Below are 26,838 nucleotides of genomic sequence, written 5' to 3'. Positions count from 1 at the left end.
TGCTTTTGTTAGAGCCCAGCTGCTGGAACCAGGTTATTACTGTTACTAAATATTAGCATAAGAATGGTCATACTGGGTCAGACCAATGGTCCATCTAGTCCAGTATCTCGACTTCGGACAGTGGCCAGTGTCAAATGCTTCAGAGGGAGAGAACAGAATAAGGCAATTTGTTGAGCGAGCCATTTGCTGTCGTCCAGTCCTAATTTCTAGCAGTCATTCTGCAAAAAGAGATTTTGATTTATATCTAATCCCTTTGTGTGTGTGTGTGTGTGTGTGTAAAATATATATATTACACACACATATCTACACACACACACACACACACACACACAAAGGGATTAGATATAAATCAAAATCCCTTTTTGTGCATAAACCAAAATGTTTTGAATCTACAAATCTAGTGCTCTGTACCTATCGAACTGCAAAGTTCTCTTCACCTAGGTTGAACCTTAGTTGGTGACCACACGATGGAATGTATGTAATCAGAAAGGGAATGTGTGTAATCCCATGCTCTGACCCCGTTGATCCATAATAATTGCATCCAGATGTTCATAGGGACCACTGGTGATTGACAAGGGATGTTTGTTATCACAGATGTGTTCTGTGATTGATGAAATAATGAACCATTGATTGATGTTTAGGCCACTAAGAATCCCGTGTTGTCACAGATGGTTTCTGTAATAATTGGTCAGTTGCAGATGTCCTTATTGATTAGGTAAATTGAGATATGTGGGCTGGAACCCAAGGTAAGATCACTCATGGGAAAGGAATGTCTTTGCCCTAAACAGTATATAAGGAGAAAGTTTTAGGGAGTTAGTGAGGAATGAATCAAGTGGCTGTCACTTCTCCAGTCTTCAGATCAGTTGGGTAATGTATAAAACCTTCTTTTCTGTATTCTGTATTGTGCTGTATTAATCGTTGACTAATAATCTTCAGTTAAATGAATTCCACTTGAGCCTGTTCACTGACCTCTATTATTAGTACTAATTAATGATAAAAATCTCAAACCCAGAACAGTACCTGAGAATCTCAGCTTTCATTTTTTAAATGTACGTTTCTAGCCCCAGTGGCTGCAGAATAACCCCTGAAAATGTGACTCCGAAACATTTCAACACCAGAAGGAAAAATATAGCCCCCCCCCCCCCCCCCATGATCTATATGACTTGTGATTTTTGAACACGTGGTATTGATAATACTGTAGTTCCTCCCTCCATGAGGTTGTCATCTGACTAGACAAGACAGAGAGTGTGGGGAAGATGAAATGGTATTGTCCTTATTGTACAGATGAGGAATAGAGGTCCTGAGAGATTAAATGACATGACCAAGGTCCCATATGAAATCTGTAGCAGAGCCAAAAACTGAATCTAGCTCTCCGGAGTGCTAGTCCTGAGCCATAAGACTACCTTTCCTTTCAGATCAACTGTTACCTAATACTGAGCAATATAAACTAATCCCATATATCAAACAATGGACTAAGAAATTAAACTGCAAAAAAAAAAGCATAGATCAAAAATAGCCGGTGCCCAAAGACACTCTCAGATAGTACTGCTAAAAGCCAAATACAAATACTGAGTGGTGATAGTCACTGATTAATAATTTATCCCCATGCTCTTTTGCTGTTATATTGATGTTATGTATATTGAAATTACAGACGCCCTTTAATGGGAAAATGGAGTCAGCCAATTTATAAAGGTTGAGTCCAGGAGAAGTGAAAAACCTTTGTCAATAACAACAAGGCATGTGAAAGCTTTAGTTTATTAAAACGGGAACTTGTATTAGTGAACTCTGATCCCTCATAATGTCTCCGTTACTCTCCATCTACCCGGGTAATCGTTGATTCAATATTCGTAACATTTCAGGTAATATGGAATGATATTCTGTCTAACACTGCTTGAAAAAAGGTTAATATACTTAGGCCTGGAAGAATTTTATTTGTTTATCATTTCAATAGATGATATTGGTATTTATTTTTAAGCATTTCTTTTTCAGTTGTATCTCTTTAAATTTTCAAGCTGCAGGAAATAATGTGTGTGTGGGGGGTCAGACAACAGCACGGGTCAGACAATTATGTAATGACAGTAGATGCTGAGGGCTAGATGCACTATATCGGCAACTGTAGCACATCTGGTGCGGACTATGCTGATGGGAGAGGTCTCTCCCTTCGGCATAATTACTCCTCCTCCACGAGAGGCAGAAACGATGTCGGCGGGAGAGTATCTTCCGCTGATATAGCGCTGGTGCGGACAGCGCTTAGGTCTCTGTAACTTATGTCACTTTGGGGGGTGGCTTCTTCATACCCCTAAGCGACGTAAGTTACAGCGACTTAAGCTGTAGTGTAGACCTGCCCTGAGGTTCAATAAAGTTAAAGCCTCATAACCATTAAAAGACAAATTGTCGACATCACATGCAAAACATACAAAGTAAATATCTTTCAATCAAACTCTAATAAGCTCTCATTTTTCACACTTTGCTTGTCTAGACATTTTGATTATTATCGATGGATATATATATATTTTTAATCGGTTTGTGTGCATACGGTGAAATCGACTTTTACCGACGTTTACAAATAACACTCAAATCCTTCCAAGCCTAATTCTACGCCTCAGACTCAATGGAAGACGGGAATGTGGTCTAGTGAGTAGAGGTGGGCACTGGGACTCTTGGGTTCTAATCTTGGTTCTGCTACACTCTGAGACTGTGGTGAGACTCTTGGTGTGAATAACCAAGCACGCAATCAGGATTCACGGGCGTGAATGTCACAGAAAATGGATTTCAAAGCTGCCTGGGAAAATATTTGTGAAAACTGAGTTTTTAAAATGCAGGTGTGGTTCTTCATAACAGAGGCACCTGCATGTTCAGCCAATCAGAGAACAGAAACAATGCTGTATGACTGTGTGGAGGAGGGCTAGCTCAGTGGTTTCAGCATTGGCCTACTAAACCCAGGGTTGTAAGTTCAATCCTTAAGGGGGCCATTTAGGGATCTGGGGCAAAAATCTGTCTGGGGATTGGTCCTGCTTTGAGCAGGTGGTTGGACGCGGTGACCTCCTGAGGTCCCTTTCAACCCTGATATTCTATAATCAGAAGTAATCAATGAAGCTCAAATAATGAACTTTGAAAACTCAAAGAAGTGGTCACTCTTAATCCATATAGTTAAATGAAAGAAAGTCATCAAGGAATTTTGATAATGAACAAACTGAAAGGAATTGCAGAAATTCCACAAACAGAAAAAGAGGCTAAGGCCTCAAACTAGCTATGGATTAATCTCATGTTTCACTACTGCAGGCCTTTGAGTACTCCCACTGGAGTGGCTTCAATGAAACTATTTATATGCATAAGTGCTTATATTTGTATGCATAATGGCTTATACGCTTTGCTAGACTGGGGGCATAATACAGCAGGTATGTTATTTGTGGCAATTTATTTACTCAGCTCTTGTTCTGACATTTTAAAAGGCCAATAGTCATGTTTTCAAAAAAGTTTAACTTTGAGCTATTGGGCCGCGATTCAGGCTATAACCACCAAATTGTTCTGGCTAGTGGACAATTAATGTGGGTCAGGTAGTATTTTTTTATTTGGGGTGCAACCCACAAAATTCAGTGGTCTCCCCCGTGTTCAATCTCAAATCAAGCAAAATGTTGTCATCTCAGCTGACTTTTGCAGTGAGATTGCTAGAATCTGGAACTCAAACTTCAAGGAGGAGGGTGGGAACCCACATGAAGCAAAATGGAAGGCAAGACTCGCAAAAGCTGAATCTGTCGCATTTCACATGACTGTTTTGGGTATAGGGGCCAGATCCTCCTGGTATAAATGGGTATAGCGCTGTCGAAGATACTAGCTAACATCCGTTCCCATGTCTTTAAAAACAAATTCAGTGGAAGATAAAATAAATCTATGCAGTTCCAAGGCCAGAAGGTGCCACTGTGGTCATCCAATCTGATGGCCTGTATCACACATGCCATACAGAACTTCCCCAAAACAATTCCAGTTTCAACTATAGCTCCTCCCCACACACACACAAATGCCAGTGATGGAGAATCCACCACAATCTCTGGCAAATTGTTCCAATGGTTAATTGTCTTTACTGTTAAAAATTTACGCAATGAAAAAATCATTACATTAATTACAAAAGTCAGCCGGGTCTTGGGAACTCCTACATCAAACCTACCCCACAGCACAGTTTATGCCTTTCTTACACTGAGCCAAAAGACAAGGAATTATTTAGCAATTTACCAAAAAAAAAAAAAAAAAAAGGGGGGGGGGGGGGGGGAGCAACAACTGCTCACTTCCTCCATTTAAATACTTGTCGTTTATTGCTAGTGTAACTAGGTTTACAACCTTCCGGTATGAAGCATAGACATCTGCTCATCTCAGCACTAAACATCTGGTTATTCCAACAAAGCATATAATTATATTTAATGGATGAGAAGTGTTTGATGGATTACAGCCAAGTATCTGAATAAGACAGTTATACATAAAGACTACTTGCAGAGATTAGCTTGACAGGATAACAAGACACAGTAGAACATTCTTTTGTCTGATATTTATATTGATATCAATGGGTATTTTACAGTACAGATGCCTTATAGATGTTGCAATCATTTATTTTTGTTGGTCTCTCCAGCACAGACTTTTTTTTTTTTGCATCTAGGCAATCATAGAGTGTGGGGATTTAGACTCATTAAGTCAACTAGTCCAGCTGACTGCCAAGGGAAGATTCTTCCCTATTGCTCATATGCTAGTGTTTTGGCTAGCCCAGTTTTAAATGTGCAAAGCAATGGCACCTCTACTATTTCTCTCAGGAGATTATCTATTGGCTAAAAGATTGCTCTATCAGGACGTTTCCCCCATGCTAAAAATTGGTCTCCTTTGTAGTTAATTCATTCGGAATTGATAATGAATTGCATTTCATTAAGATAATGCTTTCTTGGTTCCAGCACTACAGACCTCTGACTTGCAATGAATCAAATGGCTTGCCATTTGTTTAGTTAATTGGCAAACAGGTCCATCTCTTGATCAACGGGTGCTGTTCTCCTGCAGTAGGGCCTGTCCCTGATCTTCACTATGGGGAGATCGACAGTGCTGCAATCAATGCAGCAGGGATCCATTTAGTGGGTCTAGTGAAGACCAGGGCCGGCTCCAGGCACCAGCTTGTCAAGCAGGTGCTTGGGGCGGTCACTCCGGAGAGGGGCGGCACGTCCAGCTATTCGGCGGCAATTCGGCAGATGGTCCCTCTCTCCGGCTCGGAGCGAAGGACCTTCCGCCGAATTGCCGCCACAGATCGCGATCGCGGCTTTTTTTTTTTTTTTTTGGCTGCTTGGGGCGGCCCAAACCCTGGAGCCGGCCCTGGTGAAGACCTGCTAAATCGACGGCAGAACACTCTCTGGTCAACCCCGGTATTCCAGGTCGCCGAGAAGAGTAAGGGAAGTCGACCAGGGAGCGTCTCCCATCGATGCTGCACAGTGAAGACACTGGGGTAAGTTGACCTAAGCTACGTCGACTCCAGCTATGTTATTCACAGCGTACCTTAGGTTGACTTACCCCCGTAGCGAAGACAAGCAGTTGACCAAGGCCCCACATCTTCGGTGATAAGCTGGACCTGTAGGTTCTACAGGACTCCAATGTAGCTGGATGGCAATCCTGGGACACCTCAATTAAATTACCTCATGGAGGTTTTAAATGAATTGAATGCGAAAATGAATAATGCAATCAGGGTAGTCCTGCCCCATATTTAATGTTGCCCCCACGTTTGCAGTTTCCAGCAAACTTCAAACATTTACATTGGCATGGCAGAAATGCATCGGGCAAGTTGCCAGGAGCAAGCCTAGAGGTCTTGGCAGCAGGGTAAGGGATGGTTGAGGGTTTTAGGACCTGGGGAGGCATAGGAGGCTATTCGGGATTGAGGGAGAGGCATATTAGTGGAATGTTTCTACTAAAATGATCATCAGTGAAATACTTAACAACGTTGGCATTTAAAAGTCAAATTCTGCTCGAAGCCCAACAGCTCCCATCAAGCTAGATTGTGGTGGCCTTGTGCGGCCACTCCCCACTTACTTCCTGTTCAGGTTGTGACTCCGGACACAGGGAAAAAGCAGAAGCCGCTGTGCTAGGACACGCTGGACAACAAGCATTCTGGCCCGCACAAATGTTTGAGGTTTCAAAATCTGGTTGGGTTCCACCTAATCTTTCGAAATGTTTTGTGAGAAAACACCAGAGCGAGAAAGCAAGCCATCCAAGAATAGCCAATAGCCCAGTGGTTAGGGCATTCACCTAGGATGTGGGAGATGCAAGTTCTTCCTGGTTCACAACAGGGACTACAGTGTGGTCTCCCACATCCCAGGTGAGTGCAATAATTGTCAGGCTCCTCTGGGGGTGTGAAGGATGATCTGTTCTTTTAAGGGTAGTGGTGTCTAGAAGTCAGCAGCAGCGTGCTGATTTCAACAAAATTCCATTTTAAAATAATCAAAACAACGAGCTTTGATAAGATCTCGAAATGCTCTGCCGGTTTCAAAAATGTCTTGATGGACCCAACAATGTCACATGGTGGGGAAGTTCAAAATTAGATGCTTTGCTTTTGTTCAGAAGAGGAACAAATCTAGAAATCACGGAATTTGCTGTTCAATGGAAATTCCAGTTCCCTCCCAGCTCTACTTTAAACACAATGAACATGAAGATCCCATCTAAGGCATCTGTGTGGGAGGAAACCCAGCTTGTTGCAGGGTCATTCAACTCCACTCAGAGCAAGTTATTCTTCCCTTGTGTGTGATAAATGGATGAGTCATCCTGTCCCTTTGGGGTACTAAGGACTGTGGTTCCCAGTGCAGGCTGAGAGACACTCACAGTGCTGATTAAATAATGAGAGTTTATATAAACCACAAGGAACCCAATGTTCTCTCAGGAATTTCAGTCTAAAACTCATTTCAGGAAAGCAGGGAGGAGTAGGCCCGAGAGACGTGTTATTTGAAAATCCTGACCAACATCTCTCCTAGCTGGTAGCAGTATCCCAGAAGGTTCTTATCGATTCTGCAGGCCAGCCACAAGGGGGCAATGTCACACTTTCATACACTTCTTATAGCCCTATCATCTGGTATGGTGCCTAGACTACGCACTCCACATCCATTGCTGCTTTTTTAACATGTTTGTGTTTCCACCGTTCCTGCATTTTGTGTGCAGGTCAACCTGGGATGTGAGGGTATCCTCCAATTTTAAAATGCCTTGTCCTAGAAAACACCAGCCTTTTCCCTGCTAGGAATACAAGCGGCTGCCATGTATATTTAATTTAATTTTGGCACAGTGTGCGGGGACAGTGTCTAATTTGAGTCAAGTGTTTTTTAAAGTGTCCCTTTAACTGAGAAATTATAAGGTGGAATGGCTCCCTCCAGTCAAGCGTTGTCCTATAGCCTCTCTCGCTGCTTCTCCCAAAAGTGAGACCATGCCAAAATATTGGTACTGAACAGTTAAAAACACCAGTGTCAGACAAAACCACTAGTCTAAGTGTTTCTGTGAGTGATTAAGAGACTTGATAACTACTGAGAGTTGGTTATTCTGGACATGGCTATATTTCCACATGCAAATCCTTGTTGATTAAAACTCATTGGCATGCAGTCCTGGCAACGTCGTCTGCCAACAGCTGAGTCACAGACTCATGTTTCCAGTCAAGAGTGTCACTTGCCAGGATCCATGATAAGTAAAAAGACTCTAATAGAGGATGATGAAGAAGAAAAAGGACCACCTTGGGAGGTGGTTTGGTCCAGCGGATAAGGTGCTGAACCAGGAAAACTGGGTTCTTTATTCCTGCCTCTTCCACTGACCTCTGATATGACCCTGGGCAAACCAGGGTTACTTTTATTATTTGTATTACCATAGTCCCTATGAGCCCCAGTCACAGACCAGGATCCCATTGTGCTAGGCACTGTACAAATACCCTGGGTTGGTCTTGCCTATTAAGATTTTAAAGTAACAGTCTGTTTCTTACTATGTGTTTGTACAATGCCTCGTACTAGGTTGGACATTAGGAAAAAGTTCCTAACTGTCAGGGTGGTTAAACACTGGAACAAATTGCCTAGGGAGGTTGTGGAATCTCCATCTCTGGAGATATTTAAGAGTAGGTTAGATAAATGTCTATCAGGGATGGTCTAGACAGTATTTGGTCCTGCCATGCGGGCAGGGGACTGGACTCGATGACCTCTCAAGGTCCCTTCCAGTCCTATAATCTATGAATCTATGAATCTATAAAGGATCCTGATCTGGGTTGGAACATTGAGACCCTACTATGATATTAATAATAATTTTGCCACAAAGATGTTTTTAAAGTAGGGAATGGGTGGTGTCTAGTGGTGTGAGGCAGAGACACAGAATCAGGGCTCTTGGGTTCTAATCCCAGCTCTACCAAGGACTCACTGTAGGCTCAGGGATGCATGGTACTGAGTACTTCCTGTGAAGTGCTGAGTGTCCTCCACTCCCATTGACTTCTGTGGGATCTGAGGTGGCCCAGATTTCACTAGAGGCAGACAGCCCATTGCAGAGTCAGGCCCTATGTCACCCTGGTCAATTCTCTTAAACTATTTCTGCCTCTATAGGTTCTTCTACAATGCCTGTCATTCTATTATATCAATGCCTTCCAGGTGTATTAAAGTGGACACAAGAAGATCTCAGCATCATTCCCTCCTCTTCTCCCCCTATTGGTATAGGGAGACCTTAGATTAGTTTTCTACGGGGTTTGGGTGGGGCTCTGGAAGTCAAGCTAGACTGCAGGCATGCATACAACATTTCATCCTGAAGGTGCTGCAGTCTGTGACCATCTTGCTCCCTTCTGGAAGAGAGTTCCAGTTGTGGACCAGTTGCTGAGGAAGCTCTTGTGGCTGCCATCTGAGCAGAATGGAGTTGTCCTGCGGAGTCATTTCCCTGGAGGGCTTCTTGGGTCAATCCCCGAGAGCGCTCCGCGGGTAAGGCCCCCAACTTTGAACTTGGCGGGATCTTCTCTGAGAATTCCATGAAGCCCGTGAGGAAATATTGGCAGTCTGGGTTCAATTCCTGGCTTTGCCACAGACTTCCTGTGTGACCTTGGGCCAGTCCCACAGTCTTTCTGTGCGTTAGTTTCCACCTCTTTATAATGGAAATAATAATTGCTATTTTTCATCTGTTTTAACTATTAGAGTGTACATTTTGGGAGCAAGGATGATCTCTCCTATGCGTTTGTACATCACCTAACGCAATGGAGTTCCAGCTCAGATCTTGGATACAAATAATGAATAGATTACAGGGCGGGTGGTTTTCTTTGATTTTTTTTATTTTTATTTCCCTGTGATTAGTGCTGGATAAGGTCTATGTGGAAGGGAAAAATTGTTTTGAAATATTTGTAATTAGTCTTTTACCGCTACAAATCAATTCCAAAGGGTTGTCACTGCCAATTCAGTCATCGTTACAATGGACTGGAAATAAATAACTCTTTATGTGCTCTGGTCTTTTGATCTGAGTGTGGCAAGAAAGATATTTATAACTTACTCCGTTTAATCAATTTTTTTTAATGTACAGTGTTCATCAAAAAAAAAGTCAGGCTTAGCTTCCAAACAACACTGTAAATTCAGAATCCTTAGTGGGTGTATTTGGCTATTTCTCAGGAATGACAGGACTGGCCGGGCTCATTGTTTTCTCAGCTAACATTCAGGTTTCTGATTTCAAGGATACCAGGTTCAGGCAACCTATTCTGAGAGAGTTTTGTTTGCATTACCAGCTGCTGTCAGTCACTTTTTCAGCACAAGGAGGAAGAGTTTCCCATTAAATGATGAACTCAAATGTAAATAAGTAAATACAAGTAAAATGTTTTTTTAAAACTCTGTTTTAGGTCCTGGATCGATCTATCCCTTCATCTATCTCCAGTGGAGGTTGTGGAATCCCTGTCATTGGAGATTTTTAAGAACAGGTTGGACAAACACCTATCAGGGATGGTCTAGGTTTATTTGGTCCTGCCTCAGTGCAGGGAGCTGGACTAGATGACCTCTCGAGGTCTCTTCCAGCCTTACATTTCCATGACTTTATGATTTATGCAACATTAACCATCTATGAATCTGTTTATGTATATGCCAGCACATCATCTATCCATCCATTGGTGGTGTCATCTTTCCAACCATCTTCTTCCACCTGCACCCAATGACAGTAGCACTATGGCAAGACATGAAAGAATTCAAGCTGAAAGGATATCCTCTGTAGGCTGCAGTCTCTCTCCAGACATGGGCTCACACTTTCTGAGGTAAAGTAGTTTGTGTAGTTATTGTTTTAGCACCTAGTAAGTGTCGTAATCACAAATGCTTTAGCCAATCTGATGTTCCATTTATTAATGGACTGTGGTGAACCACATACAATCTGGTGGTCCATGGACTTTTGATCAGGTCACTTGGTCCAGTGTTGAGAGGGGAGGTACCCTCTTGTGATTAAAGCACTGGACCGAAACTCCAGAAGTCTGGGTTCAATTCCAAGTTCTATCACAGACTCCGTGGGTGACCCTGAGCAAGTCCATTAGAGTACGTTTACACAGCAACTAGGCATCCACAACTGGCCTGTGCCAGCCGACTCAGGCTCGCGGGGCTCAATCTGTGGGACTGTTTAATTGTTGTGTAGACTTCCAGGCTCAGGCTTCAGCCAAAGCTCTGGGACTCCCATCCTGCAGGGTCCTAGATCCCGGGATCCAACCCGGACCCAGCCCCGCAGCCTGAGCCCTGCAAGCCTAAGTAAGCTACCATGGGCCATCCATGGGCTTTTCTTTGCTGTGCAGACATACCCTTAGTCTCTCAGTGCCTCAGGTACAATGGGGAATAATAATACTTCCATTGCCTTGTCTATTCAGACCCTGAGGGCAGAGACTGTCTCTTAGGAATTAGACTCTCAGCTCTTTGGTGCAGGGACTATTTCTTTCTTCTGTTTGTACAGTGCCTAGCACAATGGGATCCTGCTCTGTCACCCAGCACTCCCAGGTGCTACAGAAATAAACAATGATTATGCGTGCATGCTAAACCTAGCAAAACAGGGCCCCAATCGTCACCGAAGGCCGCAGGCAGTACCATAAAATTAATAATTAATCAACACTAATAAAACAGAGGCAGAGAAGCACACACAGGGTGTAATGAGGCGCAGACTCACCCAGAGGCACCTCCTGTTGGTCATCTCGGGAATTAGCTCACCAGTCGTCACAGCGCCCTCTGCAGGCCAGGTGTCCCGCCTGTCGTTGGCCCCCCATGTCCCTCCTGGACCCTGTTGCCCTTGTCTTGGGTGCTGCCCCTCTGGCAGTACCCCACTCTCTCTGGGTCTCCCCACCCAGGGGAACCCCCACCCGCTATCCCCACGTCGCCTCAGTCATGGCTACTGCCAGTCACCGTCTAGCCCCCGCGCCCTGGGGCAGACTGCAGCCAATCATCACAGGCAACAAGGGGTTTGGACTGACTGCCTTTACCCACCCTCAGGCTGCCCCTCTGCAACCCCAATACCTAAGTGGGCCTAATACCAGGCCCTGCAGCCTGGGGAGTTGCTGGCCTCGGGCTTCCCAGCCCCCAAGGCCTTTCCCCAGCCCTGCCTCACTCTAGGTCCTGGGTGAGCTCCCTGTAGCCAGGCCTGCCTCTCTCTCTCCTGTCAGAGGGAGACTCCTGAGTGTGTGGCTGCCCTGGCCTTCTTATAAGGCCGAGTTGCTCTGTTTGGGGCGTGGCCCCAGCTGCAGCCACTTCCTCCAATCAGCCGGGGTTTTGCTCCCTTCCACAGCCCCAGCCCTCTGCAGGGCTTTTCCCACCCCATCAGGGCTGGAGCGGGGTGTTCACCCCGCTACACAGGGCATAGAGTAAATATGCTTGTCCAAGCAAACTACAGCCTTGGAGATTTCCAGTCCCTCTTGTCATGCAAGAAAGCGGTGGGTTTTTTTTGTTTTTAAAAGGAGCTCAGTGTTTTTCAATGGAATTCACCCAGCTTGCCAGCTCAAGAGTTACAGCTCCGTGGCTACAAGAGGGGCAAGAATTGAAACCGACTTTTCATGCCCGGGTGCTGGTGTGAGACACAGAATCATTTTGGAATTGTCAAGGTATCAAATTTATGCTGCCCTGGAAACTTGGAGACTTGTAAAAAGCTCATAAACCTAGTCAAACCCAGCAAAAAGCTTCGCAGTAATACTTGGTAGCGTAGGTGCCAGGCATTTCAGGCAGTCTTCCAAAGAGGATTAGCCAGGGATGGGTGACAGAGAGTGTCACTCCTTTCCTTGGAAGAACCATGTGACTGTGGTGCTGTTTGTTTAAGACAGCCCTGATTTTCCATTAGGGAGCCCTGGGGTACGTTTCCAGTTCATTCCGATTGAACAGGAGAGATGGGCCTGACCCCAAGCTCCTCAATGGAATGCCCTGGATGTTTGAGGGAGGGAATCCCAAGGCAGAGCGGGATTCAAATTTCACAGCTGGCTCCTGCCCCTATAAGGCAGAAAACTCACAAGCCCAGCTCCAAGCGTCGCTGTGCTTTGCAGGGTTTCAAACACGTGTAAGTCAGGCCCACTCCGTGTGGCATTTTGTTCCCTTTAGAAGTAGCTAGGCCAGCTAGAGATTGATAGACCTGCTACAGCCCCCACTAACAGTTGGGTGTGTTGGATCAGGTAGTAGCGGCTCATGCATAAGAACATAACGTAAGACGGTCATTGTGGGTCAAACCGATGGTCCATCTAACCCAATAGCCTATCTTCCAACAGTGGCCAATGCCAGGTGCTTCAGAGGGAGTGAAAAGAACAGGGCAATCATCCCGTGAGCCATCCCCTGTCATAGACTCATAGACTTTAAAGTCAGAAGGGACCATTATGATCATCTAGTCTGACCTCCTGCACAACGCAGTCCACAGAATCTCACCCACCCACTCCGGTAATAAACCCCTAACCTATGTCTGAGCTATTGAAGTCGTCAAATCATGGTTTAAAGACTTCAAGGTGCAGAGAATCCTCCAGCCAGTGACCCGTGCCCCACGCTGCAGAGGAAGGCGAAAAACCCTCAGGGCTTCTGCCAATCTGCCCTAGAGGTAAATTCCTTCCCAACTCCAAATATGGTGATCAGCTAAACCCTGAGCATGTGGGCAAGACTCACCAGCCAGACACCCAGGAAAGAATTCTCTGTAGTAACTCAGATCCCACCCCATCTAACATCCCATCACAGATCATTGGGCATATTTACCGCTAGTAGATAAAGATCAATTAATTGCCAAAATTAGGCTATCCCATCATACCATCCCACCCACCTTCTGGCGTGATTTAATGGTCCCAGATTTGATCCTTCCTACTGACAACCCACCTGAGGCTGCTAGTGTTGCATACAGACTTTTGTATCTCAGGGCCATTTCTAATTCATCTCTGACAGTTCTAGAGTGTCTTTGACCCCAAAGCACTTTACAACTATGTACATACAGCACCTCAGAAAGTCAGCCACCTCTGGGGTGATGGAAGCAACCACCAAACAGTATCCACCACACTGCACAATAGTGGGAGTAGGGGAAATTATGTCCACTGGGGCAAACCTTTTAAGAAAACTGCCCTGGGACCTTTGCTTTGCATGCGGTACAAACAGCACATTACTTTTTCAGAACCACACATTGTGAACTGTCTGATACTGTCAAGTATCAGGGGGTAGCCGTGTTAGTCTATATCTACAAAAACAACAAGGAGTTTGGTGGCACCTTAAAGAAGTGAGGTTTTTACCCACGAAAGCTTATGCCCAAATAAATCTGTTAGTCTTTAAGGTGCCACCAGACTCCTAGTCTGATACTGTATCTTTCCTGGACAAATAAAAGGCTCTTTCCCCATTGCAGGCATTTGAACCTGTCTCTCCAAGGAACATAGCTGTTTCCGACCTGATGTTTGCTAAACCACCCCTTCATTACTCATGGAAATGAACCTTTGGAAATGCTCAGCGTTGCATGAAAACAGTCCGACATCTCTCTCCGGTCCTTCGCTGTCTGGTGGCTTGGTTAAATTGAGCCATTGCTTTCCTGGATCATCAGACTTGTCTGAGCTGCACGATCCTGAAGGTGAGTTAAGGTGGGGCTGATTTGAAGAAAATCCGATCATTTAAAAGTGCAACAACCGGGAAGTATTCAGAGCCCTGGGACCTGCCTACCTGAGAGACCCCCCTGGGGAGATAATGCCGCAGATGCAATCAACAGGGGATGGGATGCTGGAGCCGGCTTCCCCTCATTATAAAAGAGAGGGGGGTCACTCAGCAGGGCATTCTCAGCAAGGGCCAGAGGATCTGGAACTTGCTCCCCACATTGGTGTGAAATAGCCGACTACTGATCACCTTCCAGGCATGCTACAAAAGGCATGTATTTGATAAGGTTTGGTGGGTTGTGAGGAAGTATATACATAGGGGCATTGCCAGCAGATCGAGGGACGTCATTATTCCCCTCTATTCGGCATTGGTGAGGCCTCATCTGGAGTATTGTGTCCAGTTTTGGGCCCCACACTACAAGGAGGATGTGGAAAAATTGGAAAGAGTCCAGCGGAGGGCAACAAAAATAATTAGGGGTCTGGAGCACATGACTTATGAGGAGAGGCTGAGGGAACTGGGATTATTTAGTCTGCAGAAGGGAAGAATGAGGTGGGATTTGATAGCTGCTTTCAACTACCTGAAGGGGGGTTCCAAAGAGGCTGGAGCTCAGCTGTTCTCAGTGGTGGCAGATGACAGAACAAGGAGTAATGGTCTCAAGTTGCAGTGGGGGAGGTCTAGGCTGGATATTAGGAAACACTATTTCACTAGGAGGGTGGTGAAGCACTGGAATGGGTTACCTAGGGAGGTGGTGGAATCTCCTTCCTTAGAGGTTTTTAAGGTCAGGCTTGACAAAGCCCTGGCTGGGATGATTTAGTTGGGGATTGGTTCTGCTTTGAGCAGGGGGTTGGACTAGATGACCTCCTGAAGTCCCTTCCAACCCTGATATTCTATGAAGTAGCTGAGAATAGGGGTGTGTGTGTGTGTGTGTGTGTGTGTGTGTGTGTGTGTGTGTGTGTGTGTGTGTGTGTGTGTGTGTGTGTGTGTGTGTGTGAGAGAGAGAGAGAGAGATGTCTTTCCATTGCTTTGATTTATGGTCTGACTGTATTAATTAGCTATCTGCATCTGATTATTTAATGCTGCAGTGCTGAGTGGTCACCACCAAGTTGAATGAATTGTTAGGGCTGCCACAGTTTTTCTTCATTGGTTGCTTTTCTTAGTTGCTTAAATCTCTCTAAATAAATAGATAACATTATTTCAAACAAATAATGGCCACACTGGTGTGGGAAGAATTCCCTTGGAGTTCCTGCTGTCTCGATCAATATTCCCAAAGTCTGATGGGATTGGATGACTCAAAATGTACTCACCCCTGAATTCTTTAGATAACTCTTCTCTAAATGGTATCGCCAGGGCATCATGCAATAGATGAGCTCTGACCAGGAATCAAAGTAGCCAGTCCCTGTCTTGAAGAGCTTACAGGTTAAAACAAACTGGAGACCAAAGCAATATTGCTCTATGTAATAATCTCGCGCTCTAAAAGAGCTCTCATCAGCAGAGCTCAAAGCACTTTACCAAGGAGATCAGTGTCATTGTCCCCATTTTAGAGGTGGAGAAACTGAGGCACCAAGAGGGAAAGTGACTTGCCCAAGGTCACTCAGCAGGCCAGTGCCAGGGCCAGGAATAAAAGCTTGGTTTCCGAGTCCCAGTCCAGTGCCCTATCTATAAGGTCACTCTGCCTAGCTGCCGTCCTCCCGTTAACATGTCAAAAACTGCAGTCAGGCTGTGGTATCCCCAAAGAAGCAGGAAGGCTCAGACTGCAGTAGAAAGATTTATTTCCCTGTTACATCAATGGATGAGCCTGGATTCCACATCTTACTAAGGGTGTGCAAAAACTGTATCTGTCTACATGTCTCTCTCTAGCCAGCTCCTGGTAGATCCCTGCCCACAAGATAGTGCTATGTCACATGGCTTCTGGAACCTGAATCATCCATACAAAATATTGTGCTTTCTAAACTTCTGGCTGTTGTGTAGCAATCAGCCCTTTCTGCATCACCCTGTGGTCCACGCTGCATCTTAGCTGTTGAGGCCAGTGCTACGGGAGTCCTGTTAAACCCTGACTAAGGAAAGCATCCATATGGAAGTCTGCAAATGCCACCTGTGTTTGTACTTAGACCGGTAAACAAATGATCTGATTTTCCCACTCACCTACGGCAGAGTAACGCCACTGATTTCAGTGTCACTGCTCCTGGTTTACACCCATGCGGAAGTGCCGGAGAATCAGGCCTCTCTTTTTCCTCTTGCGGTTGCTTGGCAGAGTGTATTCCCCATCCCAGAGAGACATTGCTCTGATGGGTCCCAGTGAGGCTGGGAATGGCTTTCCTTTTTCTGCTGTCCTCGTTTCAACAGGAAAGTGCTTTGAGAAGCACAATGCCTAGCACAAAAGAGAGGGAGGAAAAGATTTCCGAAGCCAAACCGCATTACACTCAGGCGGCATGAGCACCACAGAGCCTGCGTCAAGAACAGCCTGGCCTTGAGGGACTAGCAAACATTCAGAGGCTCTGAGGATTCAAAGTTATGAGCAACATCTGCGTAGGAATAGATTGTCTTCTTCCTGTACGTCACCTCTTTCTATTAGCTTAGATATCAGGACGCACAGCTGGGAAACCTCATTTATAAAGAAGGAGAAAATACAGACGATAGAAACAAAGAACGTGGTGGGGGAGCCGGGAATAGCCAGGCAATATTAAGCTCCATTTATACTAAACTTGTCTGACAAAAGATGAGCAGGAGATAAAGCGTCTACAGATTTGCAAGCAACTTCCCCACTGTTTCAGGTGCAATGCTACTGGCATCAACAGATGCGTTTCCTCAAAGGGATGTGAATTCTGTCTCCTCGTGCAGCCATACTCGGGATGTGCAGCAGAAGCAGAATGGGACTGGGAGGGGACGGATGGTCCTGCAGTTCACATTCCGATCTAGCAGTCAGGGATCTACTCTGTATGGCCCAGGGCAAGTCACTTTAGGCCAGATGTTAGCTCTTCAGCCACTGGTTATTTGCGGGGAAGCTTTACAAGGGTGCAAGTCGACGTTTGTGCGCAATGCCCGGGGATCCGAAGTGGAGCACAGCCACCCTGACATCTTTTCTAAAGGTGCCTTAGACAATCTGGCTTCCGGCCCGGCCACTGCCTCAGTTTACCTTCTCTCTCTCATTACACAGCCCATCTGGCACTTTCCCAAGACTGCTGCACCCCTGGGGGTGGTTCGTTCCCATAAGATAACACTCAAACCCAGCCACCCCTCTTCTCCAGGCTCACTTGGGGCGTTCAGTGTATAATTGGGCTTTAGCATCCACTCAGCCCTCCCTCTAGGCTCAGAAGTCTTCCCAGTCCTTTATCAGAGTTCCCATTGCTTCTAGCACACCCTCTGGGCTCACAGTCCTTTGCGGTCCCCCCAGCTGGGGCTTCTCTCCCAGCAAGTTCCTCGCCCAGCCTTATATCTCAATAGGCACCTGCTCCATGCAGGTCCCTCTGCCTGGGAGCACCAGAGCATCATCTGTCCTCTCCTCAGCTGGCTCCCTCCCACCCCCCAGACTCAGGCTGCCCTTATATTCCCCACCCTGCTCCCACCACACGAGCACTGGTGTCATGCCCCTCACCTGAGGGAGTGGGCTAATTTTGACACAGAGGCGGCTGAATCCCATCCACGGGCGCTGACTTTTATTTTTCCCGGTGGGTGCTCTGCCCCAAGGCCCTGCCCCAACTCCGCCCCTTGCCCTGAGGCCCTGCCCTTGCTCCGCCTCCTCCCACCCCTACACTTGCAGTGGCATTTAGGGTACATGTAGCTGTCTGGTGCAATGAAAAGCAAGCTGCCACATGTGGCGGTGAAAGGCTCTGACAGGGGGAGGTAGCGGGGAAGGGCTCAGGCAGAGGGGAGGCAGCAGGACACTACCCGATTAAAAACATCAGAGTAGACATAGGAGGAACTGCTTGGGTGAGTAGAGAGCCATGGGATACATACCCTAAGATTCTGCCATGTCTCCCCTCTATTCGCCTAAGCAGTGTCCCACTGTCTGCGCGGCTATTTAGATCCCTGCTAGCTGGGTGTGCAGTGTCCATACGATACACGCCGCCACAAGTGTCGACCTACCCTAAAATGTGTGTTGATTCTTCACTTTTCAGGTGTGTGCATTGCTGGTGATACAGGTGTTACCATAAATGAAATGTAAAGCTTTGGGTGTTCAAAGAATTGAACGACCAAACGTGACTGAATTTCATTTCTCTTTCTGTTTGGTTGTAGTTTCAGGTTTGTTTTATCCCTTTGAGAGGGACTTGAGGTTTCGAGACGAACCTCGCTGGTTCATATTATGTGGATTTTTCCTCTATTTGTAACTACTGACATGGGTTAGTTTTTATATATATTTATTTTATTGTGCTTTAAGAATTAACTCCTCCTCCTCCAAGCTTTATAGACTTTAGAGGTCCTTGACTCATCATTTTCTCCTATTTCTTTCGGTCGAGGGCATATTTTTGTCATTTATGATAATTCACATTACATAAGAACATAAGAATGGCCGTACTGGGTCAGACCAAAGGTCCATCTAGCCCAGTATCCTGTCTACCGACAGTGGCCAATGCCAGGTGCCCCAGAGGGAATGAACATAACAGGTAATGATCAAGTGATCTCTCTCCTGCCATCCATCTCCACCCCCTGACAAACAGGCTAGGGACACCATTCCTTACCCATCCTGGCTAATAGCCATTAATGGACTTAACCTCCATTAATTTATCCAGTTCTCTTTTAAACGCTATTATAGTCCTAGGCTTCACAACCTCCTCAGGCAAGGAGTTCCACAGGTTGACTGTGCAGTATGAAGAAATTTCCACTACATGCATCCAAAGAAGTGGGTATTCACCCACAAAAGCTCATGTTCCTATATGTCTGTTAGTCTATAAGGTGCCACAGGACTCTTTGCTGCTTTTACAGATCCAGACTAACACGGCTACCCCCTGAGAAAGAGGTCTTTAAGAGGTCATTAAGAGGTCTTAGGTCTTCCTTAATATTATCCTTCCATGTTCTCCTTAATTAGCCACAAGGTTGGGCACTATATAATTTTTCTTACAGGAGATTCTTAGCTGTTCTGTCTTCCATCATCCTAACTTCAGGCCTTGCCCATTTTATTCTTTTTATATTCCCCCCGTAGATGGAAAAGTGTTGCCCTTCTTGCAGAAAAAAAAGAGAGGATTTAAAGGCTGTATTTGAAAAAGTCAGAATCCCATATTTTTATAAGCATGAACAATTTATTCAACGTATTTGCATACAGAGACATAATGCAAAGCTTATGCCAGTGAGAGAAAAGCCATCAGATTATGCTGCCATATAATCAAGTAATCGTTTTTTCCAGAGCCAGTTTGTCGCCACAAAATGCGTGACTGACAGATGAAAAGGAACATTCCTTCTTTGCTCCAAAAGGACTAAAAAACTGAGGGGAACCCATTGGCTAAAATGAGGCCTGTTATTTACGGATTTTATTATTATTATTATTATTATTATTATTTTGGTGAGAGTAGAGTTTCTGGTTCCTTTTGTTAAACTTCACAAACAATGAGGCACCCGTAATTCACATTTAGGGCAATTGCTTTCCAGTTAGAAGGCTAATTAGCAACATTACGGGTGGCAAGTTTCACTGGGTTCCTTACAATTGCTACCGTTAGGGCCCAATCCAAAACTTAGTGCAAAGACAACTCCCCTTCACTTCAGTGGATCAAAGCCTTCTGGTGCACTTCTTTCACGGAGTGAAACAAAGACCGACATCTTTTAACTTAGCTGCCAAAAGTTAAGCACCTATGTCGGCACCGCTATGAAAACCCTGTCGCTCCAAGTCTCAGAGGCTGGGTCAGCTGACTTGGATTCATGGGGCTTGGGGTGCGGGGCTGTAACATTACAGGGTAGGCGTTCGGGCTCAGGCTGAAGCTTTGGCTTCGAGAACATGCCGCCCTCTCGCGGGGTCGCAGGCTCAAACGTCTATACCGCAGTTTTATTGCCGGGCAGCCTGAGCCCTGCAAGCCCGAGTCAGCTGATCTGGGCCAGCCACGGCCACGCTGTAGACTTTTATCACAGTGTCGATGTAGTGGAAGGGGCTGAGCTTACCCCATGTGGTTCATGTGCCCACTGTGAGGGGAAATGCCACCAGCAAGCCTAGGGAGGATCCCTGTGGTCAGGCAGTGCCAATCAGGTGCACCTGCAGAGCATGTTCTACTGGGAGAAGGGGAGCTTATAAAGGTGAAGCTGACCACAGAACTCAGGCCTGGGGTGGGGTGGGGGGATGTTTGCCCAAAAGTAAAAACTTCTAGAGACTGCAGAGAGCCCAGTAGCCCAGGGACCCCAGCCCGAGGCAGTGACTAGCCTCCCCTGCCCCATCTTGTTTATGGCAACCAGACACTGCAGCCCTGAGAAGGGGTGTGGCCATCTGCTTGCCTTCAGTGCCCTGTAGCTAAGCCTGAGGAACAGTCAGGGACCGGAGGTAATTAAACCAAGAAAGGACCCCTGGAGTGAGCTCAAGTCCCACAGGGAACAGTGAGCTTGCCCCCAGGGGACCCAGGGGCGGGAGACATAAAGAGAAGAAGGCCAATCCCGGTTTGAGCCATGGCTGACTACAGGGAGACCCCTGCCTTCAAACAGAGCTCCACCAGTTTAACGGGGGCTCTGTGGTGCCTCAGGGATCTGCCCCCTTATTGCAGGATCAGCTCGAAATCCATACTTGGTTGCCTAAATGTGTGGCCTGGGGCATTCCCCCTACCCCGACAATAATTCCTAAGCCCCAGCCTCTCTTGAACCATGACTGACCCTTCCTCGTTACTCACCTCATTCCCCATTTTAAGTGAAGATTAATGTTACAGACACAACGCTCACCAGTCTCACTGATTTAATGTGAATTTTCCTGGGATGATGATAGTTCCTAGCCCTTATCATGTGCTTTTCATCCCTATGCCTCAAAGTGCTTTACAAAGGAGGTCAGTATCATTATCCCCATTTTACAGGTGGGGAAACTGAGGCACGGGGCAGGGACGTGACTTACCCAAGGTCACCCCACAGGCCAGTGGCAGAGCTGGGAATAGAGCTCAGATCTTTTGAGTTTCAGAGCCCTACACACCGGACAACACTGCCTAAGGAAAGAGTGAAAACTGCATTAAAAAATAAGGAAGAACCTTGAGATTTGGCATAATGAATCATTTAAAAAAATAATACTCTGCACTCATGTAGCCCCTTCTATATGGAGATCTCACACCACTTCATAAATATTGATCTAGTTCCATCATAGTCTATGGGAATTTTTCCTTTGGCTTCTGTGCGATTTGGAATAAACCCTTGAAAGTGTGGGGTTTTAAAAAATCTTTTCCTCTGCCTCCTTGCAGCTCTGCTCCTTCCCAGATCACACCAGCTGCTGGATTGCACGTGCTCAACGAAAGTCCATCGAAATCCCTGTGCAATTTGTGCAATGAATTAAAACGGTAAAGGGGAAGTGGCTCCCTGAATGTTATTGTATATGCTGCTGAGGGAGGGATGGACAGGAAAGGGCTATCAGGAGGAAGCACGCTTGTTACATCAGGAAGTGCAGGGTGTTCCTTTAAGCAGGAGTTCACAGCACTGATACTCTTGTTTCTGGAGAACCACATGTTAACCATCTGTCTGCTGCCAAGTAGCTCAGGTGCTATAGAAGATCTCTGAATAGAATCATAGAAGATTAGGGTTGGAAATGACCTCAGGAGGTCATCTAGTCCAATCCCAAAGCACGACCAACACCAATTAAATAGAAGCATCCCTACCAGTTAGAGGCATGTGCATACAGACCACATACCTCTTGAGAATAATAAACTGATTGCAGAACTTCACTGAGCACAGTAGACAATTCTATAAGGAAGAATCATGCAGGACAATGCAGAATGGTCCACTGATATCCAATTAACTATTGTTCAGTCGTTTTCTATGCATCAGTGGTAGGGGTGCCATCAATGTTATGCCATATATCTTGATACATCAATGAATGTGTGCTTTATATTGTAGACTTTCCCCTTTAAAGTAGTTGTTTTTAAAGACATCTTTGCATTAATGTAAGATAATTCTGTGTGCGTGCTGGTGATGTATTTGATAGAAAAAATAATATGCTACTTTGGAAGTTAGCAAGAGAGGCTGGTTTTCTTTCCTCACAGTGAAAAAAATGTAGTCAAGTAATTAGTTCCTAGCATCCCTTATCTATCCAGTATTACCTGGCAATTATAACAGAAAGAGGAAAATAATGAAGAAAGGAATAAACGGGTTTTAAAAAACCATAATAATGAATTCAGTTTGAAGGCCAGAATTCAACCTTGATTAAAAAATAAATTCTAAAGTGCGTCTGACTCATCGCAGCAACACTCAAAGACTTTTAACACCCAACATTTCTGCACCCACTTAAATACCAACCAATATTGTGTGTAAGCCATCTGAGACCATGACACACATCAGAAGTCAATGTCCCTGCTAATAAACAGACGGTGGGAGGCTCTTTCTCTCTGTATAGTTCTTTGTGGTTTGTATTTTGGGGTTTGCCCTGAAGAAGACGTCTTGTAAGTGGGACTGAGGCAAACATGACTCAAGAAGTGAGCTGTTAATGTAAATTAGTGGTAAAAAGGCATAGCACATTGACTTTAAAGGACCTCATGGATGGGGGGCAAATTTATAAACAACAAAAGGTTTAGAGTTTAAAGCAGAAACTCTGGGCTCAAGTCGTTGCTCCTTCTATCTTCAATTCATCCTGAATCAATGTGCCATATAACATATGCACGACAGCGTCTATGCTCACGAGGGAGAGTTCACGGATCATTGACTCAATATCAGGTCAATCCTGACTCACTGAATACTCTATAGACCCATGTAGTAAAATTGTCATATTTTTCTGAAGGGAAAAAAGTGATGCATGTCCACAGTGGTTGTGTTTTAACTTCCAAGTCTAGGCCTTTTATTGTCAAAATACCTATCAAATGAGACAGGACCACTGGTGTTTTGAGATATGAGCCTCTTTAAGCTTATCACCTTCTATTTTTCTTTGACACTTGATTTTTAGAAGTGAATTTAGTGTTGGCGAGAAAGGCCAGCCACTTTGACCTCTGAGAAGGAGGCAGGGATCCTACCAGACAACCAACAATGGAGAGGGGAGAGCCCACAAAAACCAAAGGTCAGCTGTACAGTGATAATGATGGGAGTGGGCACAATAAAAAGGCACTAGAAAGGGACGCTGAGCAGAGAATGCTGGCCAGTGCTCAAAGAAGCAGGAGAAGCTAGCCTATTGTAATGCTGTGACTTGGGCAAAGACCCCACAGGGGGTTCCACCCATAACAACAATGGTTTCTCCCAGTGCCGAGGGGAGGAGCTACAAAAATACAATGTTCAACTCAACGTCATGAGACAAATAAAAGGAAAGTTGGGATGGGAGTGAAGCCAGAGGTCAAAACACGGAATCCGGAAGGGGACCCTGATCGGAGAACCATGGACAACACTGTCTGCTCTGAAAAGCGAGCGATTCCAGCCAACCTGGTGATGGGAATTGGTGGGTGGAGCTACAGAATGAGGGAGGGGCCAGAATTTAGCTGAATGGAAAGGACAAAAAGTGAACAAACCGGCCATAGGCCAAAGGGTCAAAACAAGGGATTCAGAGGAGGATGCCAAGTTAAGAATCCCAGACAGGAGCTGCTGCTCTGAGAAGTGAACACTCCTGGCCTGTTTGATTCCTGAGAATGGTGGTTGGAGCTCACCAGAACAACAGGGGATGGGCCACAGAGCTCCAGAGTCAAATGATTGCTTGGGAGAACAACAGAAGAACACAAGAATGGGAGTGAGGGTTAATGGTATAAAATAAGGGAACCAGACGAAGACACCAAGCAGAGAATCATGGGTAAGCCCACTGCTCTGAGAAGAGAGATGCTGCAGATTGAAGCCCACCACTGAACCAGAAAAAGAAAAAGGCATTAAAGCAGGGTGAATCAGCGGCGCAATCTTCTCTCACGTCACTCCTGTTGATGTGGCTTATCCGAAGGCACTGCTTCTAGAGAGGAGAGTGACGTTCAGTCGCTCTGGCCCGCTCATCCCTTGGCCTCGAGGCTGAAACCGCCAACAAAGTGCCAGTTGAGAGAATGTTTCGGACCTGGAGCCACCAGTCCACTAGCGACTGGGCTGAGAAACCTGTTGCCTGTAGAGCAGCAAACGTGTCGGGCGCTAACACCTTTTGGTCCCTGCCTGCTCCGTCTGCATTCTCACTGCCAAGCCCCTGAACCGGCCGGTTCCGCCTGCCCCTCAAACTGGAAATAAGAAAAAAATATTTTTGACCTTTCTTTTGTTGGTAAAGATTGAACCTGAAACTCCAAGCCTGACTAAATGTTAACAGCTGAGGTATAACTGCCTGAATACCGCTGCTTTAAAATGAATACACTGATGAAACCCTGATGTTAGAATCATAGCACAGAACTAGAGCTGGTTAATGACGTGTTAACGACTTTTTTCCCCACCGGAGACTACTGATTTTTTGAAACGGAAATATCGATTTTGACAAAACTTTCTTTGGGAAGGTTTCTCAGGTCCAGGATGGAATTTCTGGGGTGGGAGAAGAGAGAGACCCACCCCAGAATAACCAGGGGGGTGGGAAACACAGACCCCTGCTCCAAATGAAGTACCACAGCATTTGAACCTGTTTCTCACATTTCTGCTGAGTGCCATAACTGCCGGACTTAGCTATTCTGAGGTATCTTGCTCACACTTGTTTTTTTCTCCAACAAAATTCAAAAGTTTTCGTTGTGTTGAGGAACATAAACAAATTTGGAAACCTTGAAATTTTTTGCAAACCAGAATTCTCATTTCCTAGTCATTCCTGTGAAGAGACCACTTGGCACACATCCCTCTGCCAGGGATGGATTGTTCCCAACAGTAAATTCTCCGGTGCTCTGCCCAGTCTGATTCAAACCATAGAGCTTTCGTCCTCTTTCTGGTCACTTGCTTTCCTGTTTGCTCAACAGTTGCATTTGATTCTGCATTCGTTCGTTTGTTAAGAGGGAGAAAGCACAAAGTGGATGGCAGTTTGTTGTAACTGTCCCTTGTGGGTCGGTGGGTGGGATAAGACCCAAGGAGTGTTCCTCTCTCTTAGCATTACTCTGGTGAGCAAGTACTACTCAGCATGAGCAAGCGTAACAGAATCAGGGCCTTGGTGGAATTTACATTCCTTCCTGTAAAACAAATGCTTGGCTTCGGGTGGGTGTGTGATAAGCATGGAATGTTCTCCCTGGGCTGCGAGTGCACAGTGCCTGTCCTGCCATCTCTCCTTATTGAACTGAAATTTCCTCTTCATGTCCTGGGCAGTGAAGTCATCTCCCAAACACCAGGATGTGTGTCTTGGACGCCACCTGCCCGAAACTCTCCCCAGTAGGACAACCCCTTCACACTGTGGTGTAGATGTTTAGTCTGGGGCTGGAGCTCGAGCTCTGGGACCCTGTGAGGGTCAAGCTCACTCCAGTCTCTGTCTGTTCTTCCCTATTTCCTGCCCTCCCCCCAAACAAAAGTGTCTTTATTTGAAGACCCTAAAAAGGAGCAAAGGGTGGAACAGCCTATCCCTTCAGCAGGCCTAATATCCGACACACTAATTTACATTAATTTCCAGTTCCACATCTTCTGTTTTTAGCAAGCACTATTTCAACACAGCCCTTGAGTTCTATCAAGAGGCCTTTTAACGTTGATTAATTCAGTCTGTTTCCCTTTCATACCTTTCCCCGTCAACACTTATTATAGGTTATTGTGACATCTTATGAACTTCTATCTACTTGGTACAGTTGCGCTCACAAGTAGGGTGAATTTGTCAGCCCAATTATCACAAAAAGGGGAAGGAAATATATTTCAGCGCTCTTTTAATTCCCAAGGACTAATACATCTCAGCCTTTTTTCCAAGGCTCTCTGCTTTGGCTGTGAGGTTTTCTCCTTACAAACCCCACAATATATACCCCAGGGCCTCCCACTGTAACCCCCTTTTCCTGCTTGACATGCAGACCTTCCACATACACAATATTAATTTTATCTCTTCACCTCCAGAGGATTTTGTAGTGCCTTTGTTTTGAAGGTTCTGCTGTCTGAGACATAGCCCAGTCTCACCTTGCAAACCCCTGAATTAACTAATGCAAATGACAGCCCATGGGAGAGACACCTGCTTCTAATTTAAGGCTGCAAAATTACTCTTTACAGAGACTTTCATTAAAAAAAAATCTTTTTTTTCTTCCTAATAGATTCCCCAGCACAATGACTTCCTGCGATATCAGATACCGAACCCATCTCAGCAATTTCAATGTCCACTGAACCCTAGAAACACTGTATTCATTAAATCTATATGTAATTAATTCCTTCCTTTGAAATTGACCAGCTTGAGTTCTGAGATATTTTTTTGCCTTCAGCCTGAGGGGGAAGTTTCATTGTATTTCATTAAAACCCACGTGTGGGTGAAAACTTATTTACCTTGAAAAATGATATGTTTCTATCTTGATTTCAGTCTAGCTAGATTATTTATTTATTATGTAGTATTATTTTCCACGATGGTGACTATAGATCCCACTCAGGGACCAGAAACCTATTTATTTAAATGATGATCCCGGTATAAGAACCTATATAATGCAGCCTATTTTGCTAAGTAGATGCTGTACATACACCCATATAATAAAAAGACAAGCCTTTCCCCCAAAAGCTTACACTTTATACATATGAGCAGACAAAAACAGGTTGTTAATTCAGCTAGAGATATCACATGTTATGTATGAAAAGCTATCATGATACCAGCTTGCAGTGT

At 45.3% G+C, this 26,838-nt stretch overlaps 2 long non-coding RNA genes across 3 annotated transcripts in view; one reads left to right on the top strand and one right to left on the bottom strand.

Moving 5' to 3' along the window:
• Positions 1-16,955, bottom strand: part of LOC135974298 (uncharacterized) — a 34,067-nt gene extending 17,112 nt beyond the window's left edge. The window contains exon 1 of the long non-coding RNA XR_010591511.1: positions 16,194-16,955. This is a non-coding gene — a long non-coding RNA (uncharacterized LOC135974298). The remainder of the gene's footprint in view (positions 1-16,193) is intronic.
• LOC122172451 (uncharacterized) lies at positions 768-26,434 on the top strand. Of its 2 annotated transcripts, none has more exons than XR_010591510.1 (5): positions 768-867; positions 9,842-9,919; positions 10,084-10,246; positions 13,813-14,031; positions 26,285-26,434. It is a non-coding gene; the product is annotated as an uncharacterized LOC122172451 (long non-coding RNA). The 2 variants fall into 2 exon arrangements; XR_006172777.2 differs by lacking the exon at positions 26,285-26,434 and adding an exon at positions 21,401-25,638 and having other exon boundaries at positions 769-867.
• Positions 26,435-26,838: the final 404 nt, after the last annotated feature.

Source organism: Chrysemys picta, chromosome 11, assembly GCF_011386835.1.
Source record: "Chrysemys picta bellii isolate R12L10 chromosome 11, ASM1138683v2, whole genome shotgun sequence".
Taxonomy (NCBI): domain Eukaryota; kingdom Metazoa; phylum Chordata; order Testudines; family Emydidae; genus Chrysemys; species Chrysemys picta.
Note: the sequence above shows the minus strand (reverse complement) of the source record. Positions and strands in the feature narration are given on the sequence as shown.